This window comes from Aquila chrysaetos, chromosome 18, assembly GCF_900496995.4.
Source record: "Aquila chrysaetos chrysaetos chromosome 18, bAquChr1.4, whole genome shotgun sequence".
Taxonomy (NCBI): domain Eukaryota; kingdom Metazoa; phylum Chordata; class Aves; order Accipitriformes; family Accipitridae; genus Aquila; species Aquila chrysaetos.
In genome coordinates this window covers 15,418,134-15,443,552 of record NC_044021.1, presented here as the reverse complement: position 1 = coordinate 15,443,552, position 25,419 = coordinate 15,418,134, and the positions used below count along the sequence as shown (strand labels likewise).

At 37.6% G+C, this 25,419-nt stretch overlaps 1 pseudogene; it reads left to right on the top strand.

Annotated features, from left to right (window-relative positions):
• Positions 1–84: 84 nt before the first annotated feature.
• On the top strand, positions 85–24,407 carry LOC115352871 (annotated as a pseudogene).
• The last annotated feature ends 1,012 nt before the right edge of the window (positions 24,408–25,419 follow it).

Genomic DNA, 25,419 nt, shown 5'->3' with positions numbered 1-25,419 from the left:
GGGGCGGAAGCTCCGCCCCTTCCGCTCGCGGGGGCGGTGGGAGCGGGACGGGACCGGCCCCGCCGCCGCTGCCGCCGGGTGAGGGGGCGGGAGGCGGAGCGGGGGTCGGGAGGGCTCCGGCGGGTGCTCGGCTCCGGCACCCGCATTCGCAGCGGCACCTCCTCCGCCACGCGGGGTGGCCCGGCCGCGGCCCTGGGCGTCTCCTCAGGGAACGTCGCCGGGACGAGGGTGCCGCTTCCAGCCGGTCGAGTTCGGAGAGGGCCTGACGGCGGGAGAGGCCGGAGCCCGGGAGGGGCCGCAGCCCGGGAGGGGGCTGCCAGGCGTCTCGGAACGGGCTCTCCAGAGGCAGCTGGCGCATCTTGTAAGGCGTCGCTCCGCTTAATTTGCTTTTCCAGGCTCCGTCGTCTGATTGCGCCGAGTTGCACGGTGGTGGGCCTTTAGCGGCGGGGTGCTGGGCTGTACGAAGGGTGCGCTTGTGAACGGTTGTTGGGTTGGAGGCCTCCGTGTGTTAGCGTGCAGATTTCTCACCAGCCTTCTTTTGCTTTCAGATTTAACAGCCTGTCTCTTAACAGGACCTGTTAGAAACTTAACACAAAACTGCCGTAACGTTACTGACCTGTAGTTCATTTTTAATCTCAACAAGTGATTTGAGTAATCGTTTATGGCATCATTTTTCTCCTGGCAAAACCCTCACTTCTTTCAGATAGTCTTAAAATCTGCAGACATCCTTAGGACCAGAATCTGAATCTAGATTTCGTTGTGGCCTAGAGTTTTGACAGAAGACATTTGAAATCATGAAGTGGATCTTAACTGTTTTGTTTATTGTCTTCTGTAGATTTTCCTACCAGTAACTACAGAAAATTAGTGAATTTAAACACAAATACCAGTGTGTTCTGTCAATGAACGTGCATCGCCCCGAGGAAATCGCAACATTCCAGTTGTATGCTGCTGCGCTTGAGGGTACTGAAGCCCAGATTGCTGGCCTGGTGGAAATGTTTCTGGTGGAGGTATGCAGGCACAAGCTCTGTCAGTTCACAAGCAGCATCAAAAGAAAGATCAGGACACACCTGGCTCAGGTGCATGAAACGGTTACAGCGTGTCAAATTTCAGGCTGTCCTAAAATGGACCAAGATGAAAATGAGTCATATAGCATGGGAAATGAAGGTAACCAAGAAAAGAAAGAAAACAAAGAAAATATTGCAAAAAAAGTCTGTCTTACTACCTGTGTATCAGATGCTTCAAAATATGAGTACTCACTGTTACGCCGTGAGCCCAAGGAGTCAGAGCAGTAATCCTCGTGTCTCTCACTCCTGTGACGTGAACACCTTGTTTGGAGAAGCAGCAGCTCATTGCAGCTGGAGAAGTCCTGTTCTGTAGTGCCGACTTCTCTTTCATATTCCAAGAGTGAAGATGAAGAATAAGCCCAGTCTGTGCATCTTGGCCTCTGTTGTGTTGCCAGTGTTAGAACTCGGACCTTAGCTTAGATAAAAACCCCTAAAGCTGAACCAAGGTGTAAAAATTACAAAAATCAGAAGAAAGCTAGATGTGACAGTAAGGGGTTAGCTCATCCTGTGAAAGGTGCTTGCGCCTTAAAGCTGAGTTCTGAGAGAATGCAGCGTTTCTGCAACACATGCAACATAGCGCTGAAGTTGAAAGATGCTCATAAAATCCATGAAAAGGGTCCTGATGTGGATCGTGGCTTTAAATGCCTTTATTGTTGCATGACTGAGTGGGACTTAAGAAAAATCATTTAAAATCACACAAGCAGATAAAGGAAACCTACCAGTGCCTCATCTGTGAAAGTGTTTTTATGTCACTAAGTGCCTGGAAAGTGCACAGAAACAGCCGTCAAAGGAAACCTCCTCTCTTTCATTGCACAATATATTCATCATCTTTTGAAACTGAGCAGATAAGAAATCTTCACGTAGTTTGCCGTTATCAGGATCCGTTTAAATGTCTGCACAGTGATTTTACCAGTAAGTCGAATTTTATTTTTTATTCTCATACAATTGCCTCAGCTATAAACTTCTCTGTACACATAACTTTACTTGGTCAATGCAAAATTTATTAGAGAGTTTCAGCATAAGCTGTAAATGCTGTCGTGAGAAGATACAGTAAAATATCTTCATACTGGTTTAAACAAAGAAGATATAAGAATTGCAAAAATGCTAAAAGGTGTTGTAAATGTTCACTTTTTGTTGATGTTCCTTTATTCTGCAAAATCCTGTCTCATTTCATATTGTGGATTCTGAATATTTCTAGGAGTAGTTGACCATCATATTCCAATAACTTCAAAATTACTAGCTTTTTAATGGTGCTCTAACATCACTGTAAAGGTACTTCTATCAAGGTTAATGCTTTTTATCTCTTAAGTTTTGTGACGCTGCTAATAGCTAAATATTATCTCCATTTATAAGTGGAAGACCTTGGCAGAGTAACATAACCTGTGTCTCTTAAATCACAAAAGGATGTAATTCCAGTATTCTAGTGCTGTTCTCCTTTGCATTGACTACAAATGTTGCTTTTGTACCAATTGTACTTTATTTAAGCAAGGAGGGAAAAACGTAAAAATGTTTCTGTTACTAATTGCAGGCGTTTTGCCCTCAATAAACCATTTAGTCCTTACCTTCAAGTCTGTAGGCAAAATCTGGAAAGATTTGTGTACAAGGGTAGTCTGGGCGTTTTTCTGTTTAACCGCTCAGTGTTGCAGGTGATTGCAATGATTGATTTCAGCAAGGTTTCCATGGCTGCTACTGCTAATATAGATCAAATTCTTGCTGTCTGGGTTGAACTACTGATTTGGTTCTTGACTACTTAGTAAGGCCAGTGCAAAACCAGGTGATTTATGTGAAATAAGATGGTGGCTCACAGGAGTGCTCTGGAGTTTGTGGCAGCGGTCAGATAAGAAAACAGGCAATGTTAGGAGCATTGGGGAATACAGAATAAGAGGGCTTCCTGTGATTGTAGCGAGGCTGGGCGTTGCATCTGTGTGGCGGTTTTGGTTTTGAAGGGTTTAGACTACATTATGCGTTATGCAGTCTAATTTTGAAGTCGTCTTTGTCTTTGGGATAGGTGGGGTGGTTCTGAGTTTTTACTGTTTAAAAGGGCAGGAGGTAGAACTTTCATAGAAGGTTATTGCAGAATTTGTGCAGGAAAAGTAACTGAAAGGGTTATTTTTAGAACTAAAAGCAAAATGAGTATCTTATTTGCTTCACAACGACAGACAGTGTCTCCACTTAATTGTATGCGACTGTAAGTCAATAACAAGGTTGCAGTCCAGTCTAACTTTTTCTCCAAGAGGTCAGGAAGGAGGGCACATAGAAAGACAGCTCAAATTCACATTATTTCAAAACAGAGATGACTACAACAGTGAAAACATTTATGAGTGCTTATACGAGCAATGTTTTCTTAAGTGAAAGGAGAACTGTTTTGTTTTGACAAATTATAAGTTGTTTCTTGAATGAGTAATGGGGGGGCGAGAGAGAAAAATAAATATATCTCCCTTACAATTGTGGTGGGAAAACATCCTGGTACTAGGTTTTCTGGGATGCTTTTTTGATAATTTCCATCACATCTGTGGGCAATGAATTTTGAAGATTATAACTTACCATTCACTGTTACGTTAACATATGCAGAAAGTTTACTTAATTTTGGCTTCCTGTTGAAAAATTTAGTAGGTTAAATACTTAATAACTTTTTAAGCTCTTGGTAGTATTATAGAATTGTAAATATTTTATATTTGTTTTGAATATTGTTTGCATTTTTGTGATAAATGTGAGCAAAGGAAGCCTTTCTAAATATCTGTTTAACACCGTGCTGATTTCCATACATTTTTGAGGTGGAGAAGAAACATTAAAGAAATTGAGAAGTCTTCAACTTGATAGTATTTTTCAGATGTTTCATTCCATTAAAGGGAGTTTTACTCTAACATTACAAAGAACTGTTGTCTGCCAATTTATTATGCTTGTGGAGCTGATACAATGGGTATGCGAGCCTTCCTGCTTGCTGTGGGGATAGTTTTTGAAATAAGTTTTATGATTCTTAGCACTAAGCTTGTGTTTAACATAGTGTCAAGTTTCAGCTGTAATCGCTGATGTTATTTGCTACAGTATGCTTGTTATCACTTTTAACCTACATGAAAGCCAAACTGGTTAGTGGAAAAAAGTGTACAAACTGCTGAAATGCTTCGGTAGCGTATACTGAAGTTTCTTCTTAATTTCTTATTTAGGACAAAGCTATCAATTTGTCATGCTGAGAGATTCTTTTATGTAATTGTGCGATATTATTTGTTGTTTACTTGTCTGAAGTAAAACAGTTGTTGATATTTGTATAGGCTGTGTAGTGACAGTTTACCATCTGCATCAGGGAAAAAGAGGCAAAAGACCTGAAAGACTAATCACACTGCTTGTCATCATTTTTGGTCTTTGAATCTTAAGCCTTAAAAAATGAGTCCAGAAGTTGCTACAAAGTTAAGTGATTTTTACATTGAAATCTTTACAAGAAAGGGTTGGTGGTCTTGATTGCATTTCCCATTAAACAGAAATCCTCTATGCAAAACCTGCAACCTCCAGTCAGTACTTTCTCCAGACCAAATTTAGACTGTCAGCAGTTGTGCTTAGAAGAAAATGGACAGTAAAGTGTATTGCATCTCGCCACTAAAAACGATCGTTTGAAGCTTGGGTATATTGATGTTTCCCTAAGTATATGATCCTTCAATATTTTTCATATGCTCCATAATTCACATCAGAATAACTCTACTGCAAGTATGTATTTTGCTAACTCATTTTAAATTGTGGTTTGAAATCTTTGAGAACTGATTGTTATCCTGGTATTTCTTTGTTCTGTTTTGACATTGGGCGAGAGGAGTGCATTGAGCATCCTTAGAGCTGAGCTAACCTTGCTTTTGCTGCCAGAGGCCCCAAGCTCACATTGTGTCTTTATAATTAATAATTGCTCTTTCTTCTGAAATACTGTGCATCTCAGCTAAATTCAGCCTCATATTGCTTAAATAAGCACAAAACACTTTAAAACTACGTAGGAGTTAAGTTTGAACTTTTCTGTTAATAGTTGTTTAACATGGAGAAATGTCTGTCTTCCATTTTAATATATTTAATCTGATTTTAACCTATTATAACAAACTGTGGCTTTTGGCTTTTAACACAGCTAAGGAATGGATCAAGGTCTACAAGCATCTGCACAACCATGGTTACAATTTCAAGCTGCATCCATGTACTGAATGTGAGAGATGACAGAGACTTTTTTCCAAAGGTAGGTGGATTTTTTTTGTTATTTTTTTTTATTCCCCCCTCCCTCCCTTCAATAGGTCTCTTTCTTTTACTTTTTTTTTTTAACTGCTTAGTTTATAAAGTGCAACAAATGCTTTGTAAATACTGCAAACATACTGGATTTCTGATGAAACGTTTTACTTCTGTCTGCTTTTAGAGTGGAGGTGAATTTCCCAGTGCTAAGTATTTGCTTAATGCAAGTGTGTGTACAAGTAAATTTGTTTTAATTAGAGGAAGAAGGCTTTAAAATTCATTAAGCTAGGCTAAAACTGGCTTGAAGGGGGGGAAGAGGATTAGGGGTGACTTACAGTTTGCTTGAAGGCACTAAGCAAGGATCTCCATCTTCAAAGGCTATTGGTGGTGGTGGGGTGTTGCAGCTGCATTGAGCTTGCAGCTGAGCAGCTGTTAAGTAGGTAGAGGAGAAAAGATGATGATGACGCTTGGTGCAGGGGATCTGGATGCAGGACATGACGAGATACTTGGGTTTTGGATACTTCTTATGTAGATTTGAGTTTCTAATGGGCTTATTTTGGCAATTGATAATTGCTTGGTTGGGTAACCAGTTGTCGGTTAGTTTAAAAGGAAGTTATTCTTTATTAAGTTAGTAGCAGCAGGTTTATCTTCCTTCATCAATCTTGCTCTGTCTTACTCGGCAAGAGCTTTATTTCCATCTGTGATAGGTAGAGATTCTTGCTTCATGCAAGGAAGACTCTGTACTACCTCACAGTTTTATTGGGTTTTGTTATCAAACATCCCTTCACTTGGGGGGCTAGGGGTGTGGGATACTGTACTGCTTAAAACATCAAGGCTGAAGGATGCTTCATGTCCGAAGCTTTTCTGACTAGCTTTGTGTCAATAAGACTGGAATAACACCAGAATTGTAATACTCTGAATGATGGCCAGCCAGGTTCAATCTACAGTTTAGATCTTTTTTGACTAAGAGTTTGGTCTCTTTTTGATTCCTTTTTGGACATTTAATGATGTCAAAAATGCATGTTGCAGTTCATACTATTAGCAGTTCCAATTTCTCAGACCTTGAGCTACAAAGTCCTAGACTTGTGGCTAGAACAGAGCTATGTGGAGAGGCTTGTCCCTGCGTCTCTGATTTCTGACTGCTGCCTTTGGTTAATCTCCTTAACTGAAGCAGGGTGAATTTGATGGGGAAATTTATAGATTTACTTTAGTTTCATCAAATGAGCAGTACTGATGGCTAACTTCCAACACTTAATTCTTAAAGCAACTTTCAAAGGACTATCCAGCTTTGTCTCGTGCAGGGTGAACAAAAGGGAGGGGGCGCTGTGCATTCTTACACCATCAAATTTGATTTTGTGATTTATCTTTTAATAGTGGTAGAGACTATACATCTCTAGCAGCAGTTCCTCTTCATGCTGATCTATACTTTCCCCAAGTTTATGTTAAAGAAGGCCCCTTCCTCTGAACACAGAAATTAAATGAATTAATGACATACGCCTGCATCTCACACATCTTCTGTATTTTAACTGCTTACTTCATATTTAGTGTTATAAAACTGCACTGCCTTTTTTTTTTTTTACTACTGTAGATGCTCTGCTTTGTTACCAATGTTGTTGTTCATTTAAAAGATACTGTTTTCACTTGCTCTCCTGTCTTGCTTTTTTGTTTGTTTGTTTAAACCATGTTGGCTGAAATTTCTCATGTTGGCCTTTGCTTCCACCTGATAGTTTTCCTTTAAAAACAGATCAACCAAAATGATTCAACCAATTTTCTAGAATGCATATGGGGGAAAACTTTCTGTTGATAATGTTTTCAAGTGGAACCAGTAAGACTGTGGATACCCTTTATTTAAAAAGCCCTAAGAGTCCATGGCTTGTAGGAAAGATCTAAGCGATTTTCAGATGGTGTCTTCTGTTAGAATAGATGAAAGGCACACTCCTGATGCAGAAGTCTGTCGAGATTTTGCCTCTTCACAGCCTCTGAAAAATGCAGTGAACAGTGAAGATACCTTACTGCAGGAAGCTAATTGTGACAGACTGTTTTAGGGAGGCAGGGACAGGAACTGAGAAAACTTGCCAGTTTTCTTTGATACCTGGCTGAAAGGTTTTTTTTTATTCTTTCACAGAGAGCATATAAAAAAAGTTGGATACTAAAGACCAGTGGGGCTGTGTCATGGTTTACCCCAGCTGGCGACTAAGCCCCACACAGCTGCTCGCTCGCTCCCCCGCAGTGGGATGGGGAAGACAGTTGGAAGAGTAAAAGTGAGAAAACTCATGGGTTGAGATAAAGAGAGTTTAATAGGTAAAGCAAAAGCCATGCGCGCAAGCAAAGCAAAGCAAGGAATTCATTCACTACTTTCCATCAGCAGGCAGGTGTTCAGCCATCTCTAGGAAAGGAGGGCTCCATCACCCATAACGGTTACTTGGGAAGACAAACGCTGTAACTCCGAACGTGCCCCCCTTCCTCCTTCTTCCTGCAGCTTTTACTGTTGGGCATGACGTCATATGGCCTGGAATATCCCTTGGGTCAATTGGGGTCAGCTGTCCCAGCTGTGTCCCCTCCCAACTGCTTGTAACTCCCCAGTCTGCTCGCTGGTGGGGTGGGGTGAGAAGCAGAAAAGGCCTCAACTCTGTCTAAGCACTGCTCAGCAGTAACAAAAACATCTCTGTATTATCAACGCTATTTCCAGCACAAATCCGAAACACAGCCTCATACTAGCTACTATGAAGAAAATTATCTCTATCCCAGCCCAAACTAGCACAGGCTGGAAAACCTGTGAGAAGTTTCTAGAGGACATGATGAGATGAACTTGAGCAGAATTTGCCATGTTAGGAAAACTGCTACTGGGATAGGGCATAGTGGGCAGAGAATAAAATAGTGAGGAGTCTAGAGAATGAAAATAACTTGGGCAACAGGGTGGCCTCAAGTGGACAGAAAGGATTTAGAGTCTCAGACATGTGAACCAGCATTAAAATAACAGGGTACGCTGTCGGTTCTATTTGCTATTGCTGTCTTTACTCAAATGGCAGTTAGTTCAAGTATCAGAGGTTTCTGGTGTATCTAGGGGTTTCAGCAATGCCGGTTGGCCCAAATTAATTCCCCATTGTGAAATCTGGAATTTATGTTTTAACATCTTAGATATTTTGTTTCAAAAAATAAAGCCTAAAACATGTTAAATGCATTTTGAAAAACCCACAAAAAATTCAAGAAAACTCGCAGTAAAGGCTGCAAAGTGAAACATTCATCATCTGTGTGGGTGGGTACACTTGCAAAGTCTTCAGTTGTCTGACTTGACTGTATACAAATTTCTTTTCCCCCACGTGATCCTTCCAAAATTCAGTGTGTAGAATGGGTGGTGCTTCATTAGCCTCGGCTTATTGTTCCATGAGCATAGAGTATATACACAAAAAGCAACGAAATTAAGGTTACCAAGGCAACTTTAATTTTGGCAATTCCTGATTTTTATTTCTTGACTTAGCAAACTTAATGAGCTGGCATTTTGTTTGTTTTTTTAATATAGGATTTATTTTGTGTTGTGGGAAATATGTTGAGAATCTACCTTCACATACTAAAATAAATTACCAAAAATGCCATCATCTTTAGCAGTATGTCCTGCATATTCGTAGTTACTAGGCTGTGAGACTGTACAGTACATTGCTATAGGTCCTGCGACATCTAGACCCTTTAGGGTCACTGGCTTCAGCTCCATCGTGACATCCTAACATATACTGTGTTTGTGGTGATGTATTGACCACTGAACCACACTGGAGAAGCTGGTGTACACTGAATGGAGGGTCAGGTAAGTGGTTATTTATTCATAAAGCTGTCTTGAATATGCTATCTCAAAAAAACATAAGGCACTTAAAATTATTATTATTTTTTTTTTAATCTGTAAATGGTCATAAAATTGGCAATTTATCCTCCCTTCTCCCCCAGTCACTAGAGGCTCCATAATCCAGCAGCATTTGTAATCTGGTACTTGCTGTGCCATCACATTAAAAGGAATTGGCAATTTAATAAATAAGGCTTGATGACACTGGGTAGGGAAAATTTTTGATTTTTTTCTTCCTGTAAACAGCAGTGTACTGAAATGTCTTACATCACCAAGTTCTTGCAGGGAGCATTTAATACATACTGCTTAAGTTGATGGATTTTACAAGTCACCTTCAGAGTTGGTGCAATTGTTTTGAGATTGATTAATTTATATAATAATTAACATCAGCTTTTATGTCTTGTTTGTCGTCTGTGGGGAGAGGGAGGGTGAAAATAGAATTTTTGGTACTTTGTTGCTAAAATAATTAACTCGTACAAAAGCAGTAATATGCAAACTATCAGGGCCACAAAGATTGAGTCCAATTAAGTGATTCTGTGCCAAATGTTATTTTCTATGGATGAAAGTATTCCACTTACTCTGAAACAAATACTGGCTATCTTCTCAGTCATCTAATGGGCTTATTTAATTTTTTTCCTAGTCTTATAAAATATGCTATATATTTAAAAGTGTACGCAGCACTGTTTTTTAAGCTTATATTTTAGGTTGGAAATGGCTGTCATTTCACTGGTCTTGATACTAGTCTTAACAATGTAATTAGAATTTTACACTATTTTAGCAACAGTATATGAAAGGAAACTTAATATTTGGATATTCCTAACATAATAAAAATAAATCAATTCCTTGCAATGTAACAGCTATATTACGTAAATATGTTGCTTGTTCTTTATCTGCATGCATAGTGATTGTTGGAAGTTTAGCTGAGCAAACTTAGAAAAGACAACTATTTAAAATGTGCATTGTTAGATAAAGCTTTTGTATGATAAATACATAGTAATCTGGTAAACCCAGTGGATTCAGGTCAAATGAGATACCTGGAAATCATGTTTCTCCTTCCTGCTTTGTCACTTTTAAAAAACAGGCTTATTTATTGTGGTGGCAAGCGTGTCAAACACAGTGGTGACTTTCCAAATGCTGTAATTTTTATCATTATAGTTTGTGCTTATCTGATTTTGTTTTTCTCTTTCTTTGTGCTGAGCAGCACTGTGGCAATTTTATAATGAAAGTGTGCATCCAGGAATAATAATCTGTACTTCTAGGGTGTGTGTGAATGGCAGTTAAACACTGCTGTAAGTCATCTGCTTATTCATTGTATTTACAATATGTGCGAAAGTAAAATAGAACAGTTCTTTCCTCAACATTACTTATATTTAACAACTTGGATCTAATTCTGCCCTACAGTTTAAAAATAACCCAAACAACACAAACCAACCAAAAACCCCAACCCAAACAAATGGCTTGTCTAGCTTTTTTGAGAAACTGGGGTTTTTCTTCCCTTTGTGCATGTATGTTTCACAAACATAACACAGAATGATCAGCAAGGGTTTTTTTTTCTCTGTTAGTGGACCGAATTATGAGGGTTACACTATTTCAGAAGTCCCTCTGCAAGTTTGTCTTTTACCTGAAAATATCTTACCTCAAATTCTTAAGCCTTTCAGTCACTGATGGTCATGTAAAATATTGGTTGCTACTGTATTTTGGGTTTCTTTTTGAATTAACTTATTTCATAATGGGCAATGCAGAGAAGAGTTGAAAGAGCATATGGAAAATCACAAAACTTCTGCAGCCCTTCTGTCTTAATTTTGGAATCAAGTATTCAAAACCAGTATCAGATGAATGGACATCACAAACAAATCCATTAGGAAAAAACAAAACAAAACAAAAAAACAAAAGAGAGCAAGGGAAGAAAGAAGGCTGAAGATAATCCTGTGTGCTCCAACAGAAAAGCAACGAGAAAGAAGGAAGTAGTAGGTATGACCTGTATTATAGCAAAACTTGCCATTTTATTTGTTATGCTCCAAGTACTTCTGTAGATCTTGATTGCAGAACAATTGATAATGTGGCACATTTATTTATTTACTAATTTATTTTTACAAGAGTTGCCCACAGATAACCTGAACAAATATAAGGTACCCTGTTCAAATAGCTGTCTTCTACTTGGTTTGTGATAGTACCAGTCTTTTGAATGAAGTAAGCAGGTGCTGATCAAAAGGTGCTTCTAAAGGTTTTCTCTTATATTTTGTTACAAACAATAGCCAAGGAGAACCACTGAGATGTGCTCTATGAAGAGCCAAGAGATGTGCTGTGAGACTTCTTGGAATTCTGTGTGTAAACTAGATGAAAAAACTGTGACAATGTACAACTTTGCAGTCATGGCTAAGTGTCGAAGAGGCATATTTACTGAAGCACCAATTTTATCAGTTAATGAAAAATTCTACTTACCTGCAGTTGTAAGAGTTAACACTAAGACTTTGTCTGATGTCCAGTGCATCATCTCTTCCAAAGAGAACTTGAGAAGGCATTTGAAGCTTTCCTGTTACTCAGAAAATATCTTTTTTCTTTGATAAAGAAGATAGTAATCTCTAGTAGCCACCTGTCCATGAGTTGACATCACACAATATTCTAATGATAGTTTTTCTAGTATTTAGGTAGAGAAGTTAGTGTACATTCTGTTTCTCTAGGTTTCTTCTAAGTATGTGAGTTTTGTTTTGGGGATGTTCTTTGTTGTTGTTGTTTATGGCCATACATATGTCTGTTATGTTATTAGAAAACATTTTCACAATAGACACCTTCAGTTTAACTAGAGAAATCACTTTGTGACTCTTAAAGTTATGTATTATAATTAATTCATATTGTCAAAGTTTTTTCCCCAAATAGCTTCTTTGCTCCACTGTTTTCTAGGACTGAAGTAATCATCTATACTGAATCTGGATTTTCTAGTTTGGTGTTGTTATTGCACATCTGGAAAGAAAGAAATAAATACATGTTTTAGTAGCTTGCTGAAATTGGTGTAATAAAAAGAAAGAAAAAATGGAATTTGGGTTTGGATAGTCAAAGGCTTGATTACTTGTAGTGAACTAGCAGCTTTGCTAGTAGGTAGGGAGTAGACCAACGTGCTGATGATGTACCTTTCACATAGGTGTGTCTTTTTTTTTTTTTTTTAAAGTAAGTAGTCAGTTCACAAGCCTTGCCATAGTCAAAGCACAGCTCAGTCATTACAAATTCACAAAGCAGGTAGGCAAATTGCTCCCATGTTCACAGTGAGGTATTTTGAAATAACTTTTGTCAGTTTTAGAGAAGTTGGAAAAGTATAAGGTTAAGCACTTTACATCATTATATCATTACAGCAGTTGTTTTTGAACCAGTGGGGTATGGCAATCCAAATTTAGTTTGAGGTTTCATATGAAATTTGTCGTTATCTGATGAACGCATTACCTGTCTGTTTCGGAAGTGAAAAGAGCACTTACAGACTAGGTCTCTGGAGCTTTCCCTGGAACGATGCTTGTAATTACTGCAAAGATTAAGAACTTACTTGAACTTTTCATACCTACTTCTGACTTGAGTTTTGCTGTGCTATCTGTACAGCAAAGCAAACTTCATGTTAAGACCGTTTCTTTCTTACAGCCTCTTTGAAGGGCGAACTAATGAAACTAGCAATTAGCCGTAATACCAGCATGTGGCTGTGTCTTATTTCTTTCCGCTAAAGGCCCTCAGCCCATGGCAGAACAGAATCTGTTGGGAATGGCAGCCGGTTCAGTGTTGTGTCCTGCAGCTTACGTTGAATAGCTGGTGGCAGAATGGCACAAAGATAATGCTGCTATGCTGACTGCGACTCTGAGTGTGCAGTTTGTGCTGCTATGCAGAACTCCAGAATGCCAAAGCAAGTGGCCTCATTTTCTCTTCTTCCCAGAATCGTCTCTCGTTATGCCTAGATTAACAGATTCATTTGGGAGATATAGAGTCTATTGATACTTTAAAATTAAAGCTTAAAAAAAAAGCCTTTAAACTGAAAAAGATCTGCTCTCACACGGTTGAGTTATCGGAGAGATGTAGGTAGGTAATGGTACACAGGGAACAGCGGTTCTCCTGGCTGTCTTACGGTCCTTTTTTTGTCTGGCTGCTTTTTTCCCCAGGAGGGGGCAGCAAATGAACAACATCACACTGGCTTTTACTTCTCAAATGCTTTTTCAGTGTTCCTCTTTGCCTGTAAACCTCAGTGCAGACTACCTACTGATGTTAAAATTGTGATTTCTACCTAATTTGTTTGCTACAAGAATAGCTGGAATGTATGAATTAGAAGTGTTCATTCTTTTCAGTATTAGGCAGTAGAATTTATTTAGTAAAATCTATTTCAAGTTTATAAAGAAGGCAGTTCTATGTGAAGGTTTAAGATTTTTATGACTATGGCATTAGATGTGTGTATATTTTAAAGGTTAAAATAACTGAACCCCATGACATTATGAGTTAATGTCACCTAAGTCTTGCTTACATCTTTCAAATATTTATTTTCTATATTTAAAGTTAAATTAATGTAATGTTACAATTCAAAATAATGTTGTCATGGCCATTTTTCTCCCATCAGAAGATAAAAGTGAGAATACACTAAATGTAGTGATGCTTTTAATTCATGCATTAATTAGTGCATTCTTGTACAAGGGTGGCTTGTGTATTCTGCTGACAGTGCATGCGAGTTAAAGGCCTCAATTCACAGGCAACACTAGTGATACTAAACAATATAACGAAATTTTATTGTCTTATTTCAGCAACAAAGTAGTTTTATCATCTAAAACTTTATGGAGTATTGGTTTTTTTAATGACTATGTGGGGAAAATGCTGATTAATACCTATCACTGTGAATTTCTTGAAAGTGTGTGGCTGTAATTCTGTTTTTTAAGTTACAGATCAAGTAGTTAGCAAGAAGCCACAGAGAGAGGGCAGTCTAATCTTTTTGGTTGCTGAGTTTTATCCAATAGTTCATATAAAGAAGGGAAAATCATAGTGGCAGCTGTGGGGATCAGCTGCCTATAATCAGTGTTCAAAAGCTAACTGGGAAGAATGATTCCTAATAAGACTGATTTATTGACGGTCTTGCCTGACTATTTCATTAAAATCATAAGTGTTACAATGCATGTGGGACCTTTATGGAGCCTAAAACTTAATCAAGAGTACTCAAGACCCTTTGGTCTTAATGGGTTGGAATTTCCCACTGTCTCAAATATACCTTATTTACATCTGAAGGATGAAAGGGTAAATCATCCATATTACAATTCCAGGTTCCTTTGGACTTTCGCTCCTTAACCTTAGAAGATGAACCAACCCTCCTAGTAACAGTGTCTTCTCTGTAAAGGAAAAGGAATACATCAGTATTTGTGGGGAGTTTGTACCACAAGCGCTGCCTGCAACATTATCAGAATGCTGAAATCTGCATTTAAAGCTATTAAATATGCTGGAAATAGGCAACTATGCTTACGCATTTTTTAAGGAGTAATTCAAATAGCTAGAAAATCCAAATAGCTCTACTTTTCTACAAAGCATTTAATTCCCTAACAAAGGAGGGTTCTGTTACGTCATTGTGAAAGATGCATAAATGCATAATCATATAATGCCTTTAAATGCATAAAGATGCATATAATGCCTTTAAATGCATAAAAAGTACAGTTTTAATTCTGATTTCAGTGAGTAGAAATGGTAACAATTAACATTTTCCTAGTCTGTGAATCGACATGTTGTACCTTTTGAACTACTGTACTTGCATTGGATTCACAAAGATATTACAGAAATTAGCCTCTGCATTTTTGGTCTCTGCTTCATAGCTCTAAAAAAGTTCTGTCTGTCCTGCAGGAGTTTAGAATCTAGATCTTTGACAATTATTTTTTTTTGGTGATGGTTTTTCCTCTTGAAAGATCACAAATTTTTAGGGAAGAGAGGAAAAATTTAAAAAAATTTTCAAAGAGTTATTCAGAATGGCACAGCTTGCCTTTCACAGTTGGCTTTCATCTTGAAGCCCACTGTTTAAATCCCAAATTTTTCCATATAGGCCCTTGGTTCTACCGAGATCACTGTTTTAGCTTTCACACCTTCTATGCATCAAACACTTCATCAAGAACTCTCCTGAGTATTTAAGTTCCCTCATGCAAGTTAAGAGCAATGTAAGCTTTATTTGTCTGGTGCAAGAAAGTGTTAATCCACACAAATAACTGAGGATTAAATCTCCTTTTGCATCTTTCTTGTTTTGAATACTGTTGCATAAAATAACAGCTATATGAGTCACTCTTAATTTAGAATTAGCAGGAATACTTTTACCAGTAGAAGTATTGAGTATAATATAAACTAATTTCATTGTTTTCTAAAATACTTTGGTTTTAAAATAGCAGGACTTTAATTACCTTCACGAATGTGTCATGAAAATATCTGTGTTTTCATTATAGAGTGTTTAAAGAATGAGTAATCCTGTTTATTACATCCAATATGTGAACATAGTGCATGTATTTGGAAATAGTATTTACTTAGTAATTAATTATTTACAGGTATGAGTCAAAAGGACATTGTTTCCTTTTGCTGAGTGCTCATCAATAATCTGGATACAGATGTAAGCACTTTTTAAACCTGCTGTAGTTGACTTCTGCAGGACAAAGATTTAAAAGTTCTTCTGTGCTTATATTTATCTCTTTGAAATTATTTTGTGTTAAAAATGTCTAAAAGGTAGACCTGTGTTTGAATTTGTGAACAGCCAGTTCTTCCTCTGTTGTTGCTGAGTTTTGAGGAACTTTAAGTGCTTGAGACATAGAGTTAAATGGTTTTGAGGTATTCTAAGCGTGGTGTGGGGAAGAATCTGGAAAATCAAGGAATTTGGAGCAGCAGATCTGTGATCTGTGTAGGCCTTTTCAAATGTTTTACAGTTGTATTGCCTAGGAATCCTCTCTTTGTATATAAGCGCACATATAATTTTCATATGTATTATTTTTCCTTTTAAATAAATTCTACTTGCAGGCCTGAAAGAGTAGCAAATCACACAGTGAAGAAGGTAGAATGTCTTTTTCATCCAGGCAAAAAAATTCTAGAGAACTTAGGTGGACCATTCAAACATCAAAATAAAACAATCCAATGTGATCATGTTGTGTTATGCAGTATTGGCTGCTAGTAAGTTATTTCAACTCAGCAAAGTATGTCATTCTGATAATATAAATAAATAATTGAAACATAATGAAATAATAAGTGCAGTATTTGATTGTAGGCAGGTCTGATAGGAATCTTTATGCTCTCATCTTTCCCATAGTGATATCAATCTTTCCTAACTAATAGGCTCAAAATACTCATGATAAAAGGCATTAAAAGCCTAAATTAACACAGCAACTGAGAAATGTCATCCCTTCAGACCACTTATACAGGAAAAATAGATGCTTATTTTCCAGCTGTGACAAGGTTAATTTCCTTTCTGACAGGAAGCGTTCCTATACTTAGCTCTGCAGAAACACATGGGAACGCATGCTGGCATCAAAGCCTTTCACTGCCAGTACGAAACAAGGCTCGAGGCCTTTCTGATAGAGCAGATGCAAATGTATACATGGATTACATGTATGTCTTCTTCATGTTACCACTTAGCTAAACTGCTTAGGGAGAAAAAAAAAAAAAAAGTACTGTACAGTTAAATATTGAATGCTGTGTAGGAGTGCTGCTTTTGTGACATGAAAAGGATTTCTACAGAAAAGGGGTGTGGTTTACCTATTGGTAGTTCTCCCTCTTACGTTGAATATACAAAAACCAAACACTGTGGTCCTGATTTAACAAAACAGGCAAATTTTTAACTGAAATGTTTTTTGTGGCATTTAAGGATATTGGTCATTAAGGCTATATTTGATCCTGGTTTAGGATCCATATTCAGGAGACATCTGTGTAAAGGTATAGATACTGCAAAGACAAGGACAGCTTATGTCCCTGACTTGTTAACTGAAAAGGATATCTTTGCTAGTTCAGAGGGATGTGGACTTCAACCAGTTCATAATTTTTTGTTCTGTACTGGTGCTCCATTGCCAGGAAAGAATGGGAGTGTCTTCTCAAAACTTTTTAAATCAACTTGCACATATTGGCCTAATTCAAGATTTTTAATATAATAGATTGTTTGTCCACATTGGCTACATTCCCTTTCATTTTCTGGAAAGCTTCCTGCTTCAGTTTTCTGTTTCAAAGTTTAATGTTGAACCTCTATCAAAGGCCCAGCCTCTCTGTGACTGATGCTCTGGGGTCCTTTCTGTCTCAGTCAAGTGATTTGTTTACATAGAATTTGTGTTGCCATGGTTATATTAAGTCCATCATTCTGCCAAAAAGGCACTTGCATTAGAAATTCTGAGTTTACACAGAAGAACGTACTTTGTAGCACTGTCTGCTTGGAACTGTTGGATCTGCTCCATCTTGTTGATATTTAAAAAGTGAAGCCTTTCTCCTTTTTTCTGAACTGAGCATTTTACAGGATTAGAAAATAAGTTTAACTGAATGAATAGGATGGGAACGTGCTATGTTGCATTAATGGCCTTCTGAAACATGATACTTGATGTGTGCAGTGAGTGGGTGGACAGGACAGTGGGGACCCAATTAGATGCTTGTGATAATATTTAAATAAATCAGCTTGCCGAGAAGTCATCCTATAGGACCTGGCAGCATAGTGAATAGCGAATATCCGCCTTTGTCCACACTGGCAAAATTAACTTTTCAGCGAGTTGAAGAAATTAAATACTTTGCAGTGGCTGAGCAGGAGTGCGGTGCTCCAGCAGTTGAGCGACGTGGGCGGTGTTCCATCCCGCAGCCTTGGAGCCATAGCATCACACGAGGCAGCAGAGGAGAGTAGGCAGGTGTCTGGCAGGAAACAGAAGTGTGAAGGGGGCCGATAGACGTCTCATGCTATTGGGACAGATGGCTCTCAATCTCTGTGGTAGGAAGTATACCATGTCTTCAAAGGCAGACGTTTTCTCTATTAAACATTCTTAGCTAATGTAGAAGGCAACCGACAGTGTTTCAGAAGGTACAGGAAAAGAAGAGTGATACCCAAAGAAGGGCTAACCGACTTCTAGGAGGCTGGCTAGGCAGTGTGGCCAGGCACTATTAATGATGTTCAGGTGCGTAAGTACACAAGAGACTGAAAACATGCAAAATAAATTAAACGCTTGCAAAAAATGAACAAAATAAGTCACTGTTTAGTTGAAAGATTGCAAATCCAGAACTGTCTTCTATTCCATGTTCTGCAACTGACCTACTATGTAACCTACAGCAAACATATTTCATGAGTTTTAAGAAGCTGCTTATTACCTATGAAAATGTAATTTATTATCTAGATATCAAGCCATTGACAACTGCTCCTGAAAATGTCATCAGCCTCTTCCTGTTTACTTCACCATTGACAACTGGGGGTAAACATAAAAAAATGCTTTGATTTCCACATCACGCTGACTATGCAGTGATCACTTAATGTGATATCCCCTGCATTAATTCTTAAAAGATAACGCTAATAAAACTGTAGCTGGAGAGTTACTTGTAATAACATTGGTGTGAAATGCTGTCTTGAGGACAATTATTACTATACCAGGGTTGGTGTTCTTAGGACTTAGATTCTTAAAATATGTTCACTTTTCATTATTTTTTAACTCAAATGTATTTGTTTGGTTTGTGTTTTCATTTTTGGCTGCAAAAGTGAAAATAGGTTTTCCTATTTCAGGGTTGCACCAAATGACCTCCAGAGATTCCATTCAACCTCAATCATTCTGTGATTCTGCTTAATTTTTTTTTTAGTCCATGGTTTCTTTCTGGTTAGGTTTGTTGCAGGTTCTCCACTGTAAGGCTAATATTTCAGAATTTTAGTACATCAGGAAAATATGAAGATAAATATTGTAAATTAGAAATTGTCAGTGGGAATGTAGATGAAAGCGGAGGCTAGTCCTTTAGGAATGTACCTCTCAATGTTTTTGTTATTGAAAGTTATTGTTTTCCTTTGTATTTGTGAGGTAAATGTCCTTGCTGTCTTTACAGAAAATTCTTTGTGTGTTTTCTTCATTAAGTTAAAATGACTTTCCATTATTGTAATTTCCTTTTGCTTCTTGAAAATTTCCAATTCTTCTACATTTCCCCTTTCTGAGGGATTTTGTGTGCTTGTTTGGTTTTAATTGGTGACATAGAGTATGCTGAAAGTTGGCCCTCTGAACTTTTGATTCAGAAAAAAAGATCAAAACTAAATTTGGAAGTGGTTCTGGCCAGTTTTTCTTGATTAGACTTAGGGTGGAAGCCAAATTTAGATGCAGTAGGTCTCCTGGTAAAACAGACTGTAACCTTTAACTGCTTAGACCATTATCTAAGATCATGCTTCATTAGAAACAAGATCATGTGAAAGATGAGCTGTGGCTTTGAGGATGTGCTGTAAATGCTAATCCACTGATTTTCTTTTGAATATCCCACACAGACTTTATGTTCCCATAGAAGATACTACATCCTTCATACTTGCTTTCCATTTCCTGGTAGGCAAGAAACCTTTCAAATGTGAGATCTGCTCTTACGCCTCCATTGATGCAAGCTCTCTGCAGTGGCATTTCAGACACCCGCTTGTGAGAGGTGCTACAAATGTTGACTGTTCATATGGTTGGTAAGTGTAAATAATCCCTCTGTCAGACAAATTATGTAAATCTGTTGGCTTTAAAAAAATCCAAAGAACAAAAAAAAAAACCAAAACCAGAAAACCCCCCACACACTTTAAGGTATGCACTCCTACCCATTAATAAAAGCCAAGTCAAACATTTAAATATATTCCTGTTTGGAGCTTGGCTCTGTGAAGGCTTTTTTTTGTTTAAAGGGATAACTTTCTATCCCTTCTTCACAGCTCTTTCCGTGTAAAACTACTGCATAGATTGTGCTGGAAGATGTATGGAATGCTAATGTGATAAATACAAAAATATCTGGTAGAGGAAGGTGATAGTATCTGTGTCTGAAGGGGTACTGGACAAATGGCAGTGACTTGTATAAAAACAACAATGTGTTCATTCACTATCTGTATGTCTTAATTTGCTGTATTAGGTGTTCCATGCTGCTTTCTCACACTGATTTTGTCTGCAGCTTTGCTTGTAGTATTTTGATTCTACCCTCCCACCCCTGCTGCTTGAGGAAATGATGACATTTCTGACAGTGCTAACACATTTCATTTTGCAGTGTTGGCAGAGTGTGTCATGTGACGAGTGGGAGCATTAGCTAGTCTTAGTAAAGCTGTGTTGAAAGTATGTACTTAGCCTTACAGGCTGTTTAAACACACAAGAATTTAACATTTAAAATCTGTATGCTAAATGATGTACTGTTTGCCTTGTTTTTCTTTTAAACTTGAAAAGTTTAAACTAAGATAAGCTAATGGCCACAAGTCACTTGTTGAGGTAGGTAGTGGTTGGTGGAGAGACAGCTTGATTAGTTTTGTTTGTTAGTTATGTGGGGGAAAGCTTAATTTTCTGTTTCTTTATCTGTCATAATAAAGGGAATTCTCATTACAAAACTAGTGTTCCTTTTGGTGAGTCTTTTGATGCCAGAACTAAAATCTGGAAATACATCTATCAAAAGTGATAAGATACCTCAAGCTTAAACTAAATTCCTTCTTCACAAAGAGCTTTTCAGTATCCGTTAATGGAATAACAGGGAGAAAGGCTTTTTCTGCATTTTTACACAGCTGCCACAAAAATTAGGAAGTGTAAACATTATCCAAATGTTGTAACAAAAAAATGAAGGAAATTTGTATAATGGAATGTTCACTTACAGGCCTTGTTACAAAGACAGATGTTTGTTTGCAGATACTTTCCAGGAAGTATCGTGTATGTCCAATACAGGAGAAAATAGTGGTTGGAAAATTTGAGGGGAGTGGTAGTGGTGAACTCTACAGACTATAGAGTGGAACACTGGTAACCTATTTCTCTTTATGCCTTACTGTAGTAGGCACAAGAAATCCAGTTTCCTCTACTATCAGATAAGCTTTAATTATAGGATACAGCTAAGCATGACAGGGGACTGTCATTAAGTCCTCTACTACTAAAAATCTATTTTTTTAATAAACCATTCTGTAATACCTGTCATAGTATTTTGTCTCTTTTTGCAGTATTACTTTACAAGCATATACTTTTTCATTTATTTGTAATAAGTTATCCCTACTTACAGGGATCAAAGATTTTGTTGCTTGCAAATTAACAACATGCCTCTTTCCACCAGCCTACTTTGCCCTGTTAGGTGCATGTAAGCATGCGTTTGTATTATGATGGCTGAACTTTTGCTGTGGAACTAGTTCCATTGAAGTTAATAGAATTGCTCTTTAATAAGTTAAAAACTTTTATTTAATAATGAGAGTCTATGACATCAGGAAGTGAATGTTTTAACTGATATCTGTAAGAGTAAACAATAACACTGTCTGAAAGTACTCTTTTCTAGTATGTAAAATCTGTACTTATAAAATATTTAGTTCTTGTCTACATAGTGGTAACAGCAAATGCCTGCCTAGTGTTCCAGACCTAAATAGTTTGGATGTTTGAAATTGCCACTTGTAAAACAAGTGCCTGAATTGGGTAAATACAGTTAAGGTTTGGCTTTTTTTTTCTTAAGTAATCTATTTCAGGTCTGTAATAGTCTTAAGATTTTTAAGTGCAATAGAATATAACACCCTCTATTTCTGTAATTATATAAAAAATACAACAAAATGTAGGAATACAAAAGAAGAAAAAAAGAAGGACCCCCCCCCCCCAAGCAAACCCAACCCTTTTCCAGTCCCCAAGCATATACTTTACACCCACATAGAACCCATTGACTGAGTCAGTGGGCTGTATTCAAAAGTGATATGTAAAAGGGTAGAAGTCACACATGAGCACACAGATCTGAGTGTAAGCAAGACTAAGGGTTGCATAACTGCAGTGATGAAATACACGGAAAAGTGTCATCTCTAAACTTTTCCAGTATTCTGATTTAGTTTGTGAATTAATATACAGCGTTTACTGATGTTCAATTAGAAAAGAGTTTCTTTATTCAAGCTCTCACCCATTAAGATTATTTGTGCTTTGAGTTTACCAGAGACATTGAGTGAAAAACAATAGTAAAATCTGCAGTGGCAACTGCTCATCAAAATTCAGGATTACAGTGGAATTTAATTTTAAAGTGCATCTCTGTGTGTATTGATATACATACACACATAAATATATACACATAATGAACTCAAGACTTAAAATGTGTATGTAACTGGGCTGTTTACAACACGCAGAGTCCTTTTTACTTTAAGGCTTTTGTCGTATTAAGAGCTCAGAGCTATATAGAAAGAGATGTAAATTTGCTTGAGATACTTGCCTTGCTTAGTGACTGTGGAGAGTCAGATGACTGCTTCTGAAGGTACAGAATCTGACAGGTTCACATTTTCGGTAGTTTTGGTGTCAAAGACTGCAAGAGGATTTCCTGAAAGTTGTGTGTTCCTGATGATGATACAGGTAGGGATTTAAAGAGTTCTGTGCTGCTTTGATAAGAATGTATGGGAAAATATTTCATTTTTTATGCAAATCTTAGCTTGAAACCCCAAGTTTTTCTATGCCTGTGTAGTAAAATACTTTCTCACATGCCAGATCAAACAATTACATTTTTTTTTTTGTTAGGTGTGAGGGGAAAGGAGGGTTAAGGTATACTTATCTGATTAAGCATACTTCATTAAAGTCCTGTCTTTTGCTTGTTGCATTCATATAAATAACACCACCACCTAAGTACCCCAACTCTGAATATAGAAACCCTGTAAATATTTGCAGCACCAATCAAGAGGTTTTTAAACTGGTATGGTGTATACATTACTGAGTCTAAGAATTAATTTTAGCCAGCTTAGTTGGTTGTTTAATCTGATGTCTCTGTAGACGCCTTCTGTACTCAGTGGAGAATGATGGGCATGCCTACAAGACATCTTAATTTCATATGAGACATTACTTAAATCTGTGGGTTAATTCACCCCCATTAGGGTTACTTACTGCCTGCCTACAGTTAACTTTACAGAGGAAGTCTAGAAGATAATATGCTTGTTGGCTAACACTATGTGGGATGAATCCTACCGTAGGTGATTGTTTTAATTTTCCTAGTTCATAGGGCTGCAAATAGTTGTTGCCAAAATAAACTGATCCTCAATATCTGTTTAAGGGAAACCTTAAATTCAGAGAAGCTTACATTACAAATTGATAAGTTCTGGAATCTGATTGACATTAGGTAACAAGTGCTGAGACTAACCCACAAGTCTCAGTCTGGATTCTCTTACAGCCTGTACACAGTTGTATTCTAGGTTGGCCTTATTCAGGGGAAGCACCAAGACCCAAAGGTTTAGATCCTAGATTTGGTATTCCCTGAATCTGAAAGAACTGAGGTTTGATTAGGAGCAGATGATAATTCCACTGTCTCAGAGCAGGATTTAAACCCATAGTAAGCATGTAGCATACCTACCATTTTAATATAGAATGAATCCTTGACAGTATTTGTGTTACGGTTAAGTTTTTTTATTTTGAGGTATATCCCTTTGTCATAATGCAAAATAGGTAGAATGAAACGACAAGTGCAAGATCAAAACTTTTCACTATATTCAGACTGATTTGCAGCTTTCACTCTGTTGAGCTGGAATTATATGCAGATTCACATGCACATGCAAATGTATGCATCTGTGATGTGTGCGGCTGCATGCTGGTGCAGTTGTATCCTGAGGACGTAAATGCGTAAAAAGTAAATTGGTACACGAGCTTGGAGGAGTTTAGATTCTTAATGCCTGTACAGAGGTTTTATTTTCAAAGAACAGGTATATCCACAGGTGCACAATTGACACTAAAAATAGAAATATTGCTGAAAACATGGTGCAAACTCCACAAACTTACGCCAGTGGTAGGAAAAAAAAATGGTGAAAGGCATTGTCTGTCTTGTGTAAAATGAGACATTTTAGGTCTAGAAATCCTCACATAGGAATACAGCTAGCTGTAAGTGAAATCACTGGGCTACGAGTCAGGAGAGCTGCATTCTGGTCTAGCTCTGCCACTAGAAAGAGCCATGAGATCTTGCTATGGATGACTTAGCCCCTGACTATTTTAGATTTGTGAACACCAGCTAAAGACTGCCTGTGTTTGTGCCGTGCTCACTGCTATCGATGGTACTAATGACTGATACATTTTTAATTTTTTTACAGCATTCAGAAGAAGAGCTTGGACCTTCACATACACTGACATCACACTGGAGAGGCATTTGACTGTAGTTTTTGCTGCTATTCTACTCCTGACAAGCAACTTCTTTGAAAACACGTAAGAAATAACACCTGAGTTCAGGAGCCTCATCAGTCAGATCCCAGCCTGCCTTTACCCTCAAATCACTTCTTGTGGAACATTAGGTTCTTCATGTTTAAACTTCCACCAGAGCATCACAACAAATAAAGAAGCTGTTGGCATTGTCAGACTTCTGTGCTGAAAGCCAGAGGTTATCTGGAAGAAGAGAAACCGTCCTTATGTGGCAATTAGAAGCACTTAGGATGGTCTTCTCAAAAAGCTTTGTGTACATTATTGTACAGGTTGTAACTCCAATCTGCTGAGAGGAACATGGAGATTTGTGCTGCACAAAGGGTGGGCATGTTGACTTTTGTTTTGGTTACCTCTTGCTGATACATTCCGCTTACTTACAAATGAAGAGTTTGGCAAGGCAGAATCTGTTGAAATGTACCAAAGCTGACAGTGAACCCTACAGGTGGTTTCTGTACTACATATCTCATTTTTAATACAGGTCTCTATATAAAACAGTGGATGATTCAAGAAAATCTACTGATGCTGTAGTACTCATAATATGGTAAAAAAAATCATTAAATTTCTTCATAGTTATTTTTATAACAAAATGTGTCTATTATTATAAGCTAATCTAGTGTTGAAGTAAAAATATAAACTATTGAAATATGACATCAAATAAACTTGACTTGAAAATTCAGTGATTAAATACATCTGTACCTTATTTAGCCAAATAGAAATCACTCACTTTAAAAAAAGATTAAATTAGAAGAATGGAATACTTTCTAATTTTAGCCTGTTAGAGGACTGGTTTTACTCTAAGGCGCCACATTTATTCTTTGACTATGGTGGTTTTGTGGAGTCTGTTATTAGCTATGAATGTTACTCAAGAAATGTAACTCTTGCTAAAAATAAAAAACCTAACATCACAACTTCCTACCAGACAGAAGCAAACAGTGACTGAAGTGTGTCTACACTGTTCTCTTAAACACAATTGTAAAGAATATACTACTTCAACACAATAGAAGTTTCCCTTCAGGTAAGTTTTAGATTTCTTGAT